A 7,511-nucleotide genomic window follows, 5' to 3' on the forward strand; every position below is an offset into this window, starting at 1 on the left:
TCTGGAGTAACATTCTTGTCTGCTTTAGGATTCTCTTGCTACTTCTGTTTCCCCCCAACTCCCACAGCCTCCTATTCTATAAAATGACGGTCTTCCTTCAGCGCAAAAAATATTAACTGTTGAACATCAGATAAATTCAGGATATGTGACGATTTATATACCAACCACATGAAGTAGGAGATACCCTCGTATGCTTCTGAGTGATTCGCATTTTTTATAATACTGCAGTCAATTGAATCTATTAATGATGAAGCCAATGTAATTGGGAATACAGTCAGGAAGATGCATAGATAACTGCAGGACAGATTTTTTCTTATAGGATCGACAACGAAGAATATAAAAAAAAGATTATGCTTATAATAGAATATTCCAGTTTGCTGAACGTTACTGGTACTGTGGCATGCGAAAACGATAATAGAATGAAAGAGGCGCCTGTGAAGAACTCGCCTGATCACACTTACTTCATGTGACAGATTCTGTACTGGGTATCAGACGGTTACATCACTTAAAAAATAATAGAATAAAATAAAAAAATATCTCTCTCTCTCTCTCTCTCTCTCTCTCTCTCTCTCTCTCTCTCTCTCTCTCTCTCTCAGTAGAAGACGGCTGTGTTCGAAGGTCAGTTCACTTGGGATCCCGTCATGTACCCCAGTGCCCGAATGCGAAGAATGTGATGAAAGACTTCTTAGCTATGATTCTTGGATGCCTACTTCTGATGGTTCTGTATTCGTCGAGTGACGAGCTAAATATTATAGAGAGAGAGAGAAGAGAGAGAGAGAGAGAGAGAGAGAGAGAGAGAGAGAGAGAGAGAGGAAAGTGCTATCTAGTGTTTCCTGTACATTGTATGTATTTTAATGTAATTATATTTTTTTTAAATCCTCGTTGGCGGTAGCACCGTCAGTGCACCTCATGTGATGCACTGTAGGCATTACTTAAGGTTCTTTGCAGCGTGCCTTCGGCATCCTTGCTGCAACCGCTTTCATCCCTTTTACTGTACTTCCTTTTATATTCTCTTTCTTCCAACTTACTTTCCACCCTCTCCTAACAATTGCTTCTCGGTGCAACTGCGAGATTTTCCTCCTGTTGCACCTTTTATACTTTTACTGTCAATTTCCGTTCCAGCGCTGAATGACCTCTTTGGTCCCAGTGCCCGGCCTTTGGCCATAATTCGATATTCAATTCAATTCAACTTAGTGAAAGATTGCGCGTTTGATTGGCTTTAATGGCAATGTTGTATTTTCCAAGTAGTTCCAAGGAGGAAATATGGTTGTAAGAAATAGCAGAATATTTATGAGAGTTACATAAAAATTTAAGTGTAGTTCATAAACTAAGACAGAGAGAGTGAGAGACTTTAGTTAGTTTTCATTTCATTTGGACACGATTATCCAACACCTGCTTTAAAGGACCTTGCCTACTCATAAAGTGTTAGAGGTGACGCAGTGATCACTCGTAATCTGAGTTAACACGAATTTCATTTGCAGAACCAGGTCCTGGTAAGGTTGCTGCCAAACGCGGACTCTCTGAACCACTGGATTCAATTTAGTTTTTAGAAAAAAAAAGGAAGCAAGGTTTCTGTCGGTCATGGCATGTCAAAAGGACATTTTCACGGCATGTTATAGGTTCCTTGTGATTGCGGTATTCTGTCATGAATCAGATTATGGATTTCTCTGGTGTATTTTTTTTTTTCGTTTTTTTTTCTTCTTCAGTGATGTCAGATACAAGGTATGCCTTTCAAAAATGTTAATAAATAGATGGAAATTTAGGCATCTTTTCCATGTTTTATTACTATTTATACAGCAAATAATAGTACTACCTATGGTAGTATGGCTTTCGTTGTTGTCAACAATTTGCGAAATATATCTACATACCAAATGACTGACAAAATGTCAGATTTCGACTTGTTTCTAATAAAGCCATCCCTGCAGGGAGTTAGTGACATCAGTACACCTCATGCTGTGCGCTGTAGGCATTACATAAAGTTCTTTGCAGCGTCGTTTCGGCCCCTAGCTGCAACCCCTTTCATTTCTTTTACTGTTCCTCCTTCCATATTCACTTTATTCCACTTACTTTTCACCCTCTCTAAACAATTTCATAATGCAATTGTGAGGTTTTCCTCCTGTTACACCTTTCAAGCCTTTACACTCAATTTTCCTTTCGTCGCTAAATGACCACATAGGTCCCAGAGCTTTGCCTTTGGCTTAAATCTTATATTCCTGTCCAAATAAAGCCATTGCATCTGACAGGATCCTCCGGATAAGAGCAACGCATCAGTTATAGTTCCATTCAAACTCCAAACTTACGATCGGGGACGATATTCTTTATACATTAAAGTTCCACAGCATTGTCATTTAAACACCTATGAAGAATGTTCACCAATAGCCGTCAGACCACCTTACGTACCTAGATACACACACACACACACACACACACACACACACATACGGTTCATTTTCTAGATATTTCAGGTCCTCCTCTACCTTGTTATCCTTTCCCTTAACTTGATTTTGTAAGTTTTTTTTTTTTTTTCTTTTTATATCACCGAATATTCATATTTCTGCAAAGCTTATTCATTCCTGAGCATTTTCTAGTCTTGTATGCTACAATCAAATGTTGAGACATTTGCTTTTTGCGTTCGCTTTTTGCTCTGAATTTTATAGTTTAAGCTTAATTGGTTTTTCTGTTTTTGTTACGGTATACTGTAGATATATGTGTGTGTGTGTGTGTGTGTTTGTGTGTGTGTGTGTGTGTATTGGGGGGTCGGGGGGCTGTTTGTGTTGGGGGACAGGGTGTGCATGTAATTTTGCCTCTTAAACACGTGATAGCGTCATTTTTATGCGAAGACTAACATTAACGCTTGGAATTTCCCTTGTGATAATCTTATTTGCTCGCACATTTACATTTGAATTCCTTCTTTTAATATAACCTTAATAGAGTGTAATATATATATATATACTATATATATATATATATATATATATATATATTATATATATATATATATATATATATATATATATATAATATATATATATATATATATATATATATAGTGGTTTACCTTTATACCCTTACTTTATCTCTGACACTCTTCTGGAATGTAATCTCATTACCGCAAAAAAGATTCATCTTTTCCTTTCATGTTCCTTGAACGAACCAGTTGATTAAACACTGCTTGCAGTTTCATTAATTAACTCTCTCTCTCTCTCTCCTCTCTCTCTCTCTCGCTCTCTCTCTCTCTCTCTCTCTCTCTCTGAAACTCCTAGAGGTGTCTTGAATGTAGTAAAAAAAAAAAAATCCTGTACGAACGAGAAATTGTATTAATTCTTTGTTACTGTTATCTACAGCCTTGGAAACCCCAATCCCTTTCCCTTTGTAATTTATGCGGTTAAAAAAACTAGGTTTATTATACATATTCGAACGTACTCCCATAGAAATATATTACTGGAAATGCTTTTCAGTCACCACAGTTATACTTGGATAAAGGGGACAGACAACACGGTAATATCCGGATAACTGGGAGAGTCACCACAGTATACCTGGATAAAAGCCAGCCACTATGTCACCTTTGTTGACAGCTTTTCCTTAATCTTCTTAACCGCTGGTTGGAGGGAGATTTTATCCATCAGATCTGAGTCCCAGGCTCCTTTTGAGAGGTTCATCGTATTTCTTTGCTTAATCAATGCTGATTCTATCATGTGGCTTTTGAATGGACAGTTATTCTGTGATTAAAGTTGTTTTTATGGTTAAAAGTAGCTGATCTCTGTTGTCTATATCTTAATGAACATTTATGTTGTATTAGTCTTTTCAGGAGTGATTGTAAAACTGATGTAGGATTGGTCAGAGTCAAGGCAAGGGATTTCATACCAATGTGTCTTTGAGCACTGGCTTAATTAGGTGATTTGGCTACAGTATTTGGGTAGGTAAAAACAGGGGTTAGAGTTTCCAAGTGTCTGTGTCAGTGTTGTAACCCTGCCCAGGTGTGGGATTTTGATTTTATTGTTGGGAGTCTCTCTGGTAATGTTTTGAGGGGGTTGTAGAAAATTATGTTTACTTTGTGGATCACTCTCTCAATTATATGGTCAAGGTACTTTAAAAGATGATGGCCGCGTATGGGTTAGTTCAAATTCCTTTTCCAGGAATTCTGGGGAGCAAATCTGTAATGCCCGACTCACATTGGCGATTCAAGGCCGTGCATGTTCTTTTGGATGGTTTTGTTGATCATTGCCATCAGGCAGTCGTGATACTTTTGGCTGGTTTTGTTGATCATTGCCTTCTGTCAGTCGTGGTTCTTGGGCAGAAAAAAATAAAAGATTGTCAGCGACTCAGTCACACATTTGTGAATCAAGTCCGCGCATGTTGTAACTGCCAAATTACGACGCCATTATGATGCAATTATGATCAAATCGCCGTGAATTGTAACCGCGTTGCCGAGCTTGGCAACATGCACCAAGTGATGCCGGATGTTTTAAATGGATGACGTATGTCGCAATTGCAAGTTATGATTTGCGCAATCTAATTACAACAAATGGCAACACCATTGCGTCAGTGTTGTCTTTTGCAATGACATGGCGACAAATGACAGTTGTCGCGACTGGACTGTGCATGTGTTGGGTGGTGTTGCGCATCCACCATCACTTGGCGTGCGTTGTCAAACTTTGCGACGCGATTACGATCCATGGCGATTGTTGGCGCATTGGTCGTAATTGCATCGTAATTAGCAAATTTTCGGCCGTTACGACGTGCTCAGTCTTGAATCGCCAATGTGTCATGATAATTGAAATAGTGAATATTTGAAAGTTAAAATTTTGGTTTTCGGTATACGGTAAATTTGCATTCTGTCGTATCTCTAAATTATTACAACACCAAGAAAAGGAAATTTGTTGTTTTAATAGTTAGAGACACTTAAATTCTTATGAAACTCTCACAACTATTATTTTATTTCTTACAACCCTACTTCTGCTTTATTCAACATCACCTTAAAAATAAATCAATCTAGGATTCTAAAAATATGCCATCCAAATGCAAACAACGTACAGGGACGACTTGGCAGTTCTTTCTACTGTAGCTTAGCTGTTAACCTCATTTGAGGCTGGGTGCCAGAATGAGCATAATCTCTCTCTCTCTCTCTCTCTCTCTCTCTCTCTCTCTCTCTCTCTCTCTCTCTCTCTCTCTAATGCTTGGTTCGTCACTCTGAGAATAAAGAACCATCAGAAAAAAGGCGGTGATAAATCGATAGCTATCAAATCTTATCACATTTTTCGTCAGGTGAGCGTTCGGTCACTCGGGTACATGACGAGAGAGAGAGAGAGAATGTTAAATAATGAAACTGTTTCTAAAGGCAAAACAATATACATACGATAAAATACGAAATATAAGGCATTACTAAAGTTACTCTCTTTTAAGGTTATATTAAAAGAAGCAATCAATTCATATGTAAATGTGCGAAAATATTAGATTATCACAGGGGAAACTGCCAATGGTATTGTTAGTTCTTGAATAAAAACGACGCTATCACGTGTTCAAGAGGCAACTTTCATGCATATGCCCCCCCCCCCCCATGTATATATAATATATATATATTATAAATATATATATTACAAAACATAATATATTATATATATATATATATATATATGTATATAGTTACACATATATACATATATATATAAATACATATTTACATGCTTTTGTTGCTTATAATATATAATATAATAACATATCATAGTATAGACATGTGTATAGTTATACATATGCATATGTATATATAGTAGTTTATGTATATATATATATATATATATATATATATATATATGTATGTATATATATTATATATATATATATATATAAATGTGTGTGTGTGTGTGTGTGTGTGTATTGGAAGCAACAAAAGCAGAAAAATCAACTGTCCTGAAACAATACATTGCAGAACAAAAAGAAAATTCAAAAAGCAAGTGCTGAGGCACACAAGAGGGAATAATTCACCATAATATTACCCAAGGCTTAGGTATCAATAACCTTTGCAGAAATATGAAAATTCTGTACAAGAAATCAAGAGTTGCAGATTCAAGTTGAAGATAAACATAACAGGTTAGAGGTGTACGGGAAATATCTAGAAAATGAACCATGTGTATGTGTGTGTGTGTGTGTGTGTGTAAGGTGGTTTGTGGAAGTTTATTGAATAAAGGATGTCATCTCCTGCAGGGATATCTTTATCAGAAACAAGTCGAAATAAGCACTTCGTCATTCATTTTGCAAATTGTTGTCAACAATAATAACGTGACGAAATCGGTAACAGTAAGATAATGTAATACTACTGCGACAACGAACATCACTGGAAAACACACACTCACACACACACACACACACACACAAACACACAAAGAATTCCATAGTCTTTATCATGACAGCATATCACAATCACAAGGAATCTGTAACATGACTTGAAAATGTCCTTTTGACATGCCATGACTGACAAAAACCTTGCTGCGTTTTTTTTTTTCCGTAAAGAACTCGATTGAATCCAATGGTTCACAGAGTCTGCGTTTATTGCAACAACCTTTGCCAGGACCCTGTTCTGTGAAGAAAGTTGATGTTGGCTCGTATTACGAGTGAGCACTGCATCAGCTCTTAACACTTTATGAGCTGGTGTTGGACAGTCGCGTCCAAACGACTTGAAATTAACCTCTCTCTCTCTCTCTCTCTCTCTCTCTCTGTTTAATGCAACCTGACGACATTTAGATTTTCTGCAGCTCTCACAAATATTAAGTAATTTTCTTACAACTATTTGGAAAATGCAGTATCGGCATTTTAACAAATCAAAAGTGCAGTCTTTCACAAAAGGCCAAAACGGATTTAAAGAATGAAACGATGTACAGAGAAAACTAAGCTGTACTTTAACACCCCTCCCCCCCATATCTCTCTCTCTCTCTCTCTCTCTCTCTCTCTTTATTTTATGATGTATTTAGTTCATCTCCCGACGAATATAGAACCATGAAAAAAAGACAGCGATAAATCGACAACTATCAGATCTAAATCACATTTTTTTTTATCAAGGGAGCGTTCAGTCACACAGGTACATGACGGGATCTCAAGGTAACCGACCTTTGAACGAAGCCATCCACTGAGAGAGAGAGAGAGAGAGAGAGAGAGAGAAAGAGAGAGAGAGAGAGAGAGAAATGTGTTGAACAATGTGAAACTATAGTCAAACCAAAATGGCGTGGCTGGTGACAGGAGGTTTACCCGTAAGGTAGCTTAAAACCTAAAACCTCAGCGGTAAAGGCGGATTAAGCACACAGATGGAGTGTTCGCTTTGTAATTGTCTCGGTATTTGTTTTCATTTCCTCTAAGTGCGACCTCGAGTAAACTTTGTTTGTGTGTGTGCGCATATAGACCGAAAAGGAATGATAAGTACACACCCATATATAAATGGAATATGGACAGTAATCAAATGGCTTGAAATTATGGCATAGTTACAAGATCTGTGATTATTATTTCCAAAAAACACACAAAGA

General features: G+C 37.2%; 1 protein-coding gene and 1 long non-coding RNA gene across 9 annotated transcripts in view; one reads left to right on the forward strand and one right to left on the reverse strand.

The window, feature by feature from the left end:
- Positions 1–7,511, reverse strand: part of LOC135215234 (uncharacterized) — a 186,887-nt gene that overhangs the window by 106,066 nt on the left and 73,310 nt on the right. The window lies entirely within an intron of this gene.
- The window catches only part of LOC135215236 (uncharacterized), a 526,566-nt gene that overhangs the window by 85,851 nt on the left and 433,204 nt on the right, over positions 1–7,511 (forward strand). The window lies entirely within an intron of this gene.

Source organism: Macrobrachium nipponense, chromosome 5 (assembly GCF_015104395.2).
Source record: "Macrobrachium nipponense isolate FS-2020 chromosome 5, ASM1510439v2, whole genome shotgun sequence".
Classification (NCBI taxonomy): domain Eukaryota; kingdom Metazoa; phylum Arthropoda; class Malacostraca; order Decapoda; family Palaemonidae; genus Macrobrachium; species Macrobrachium nipponense.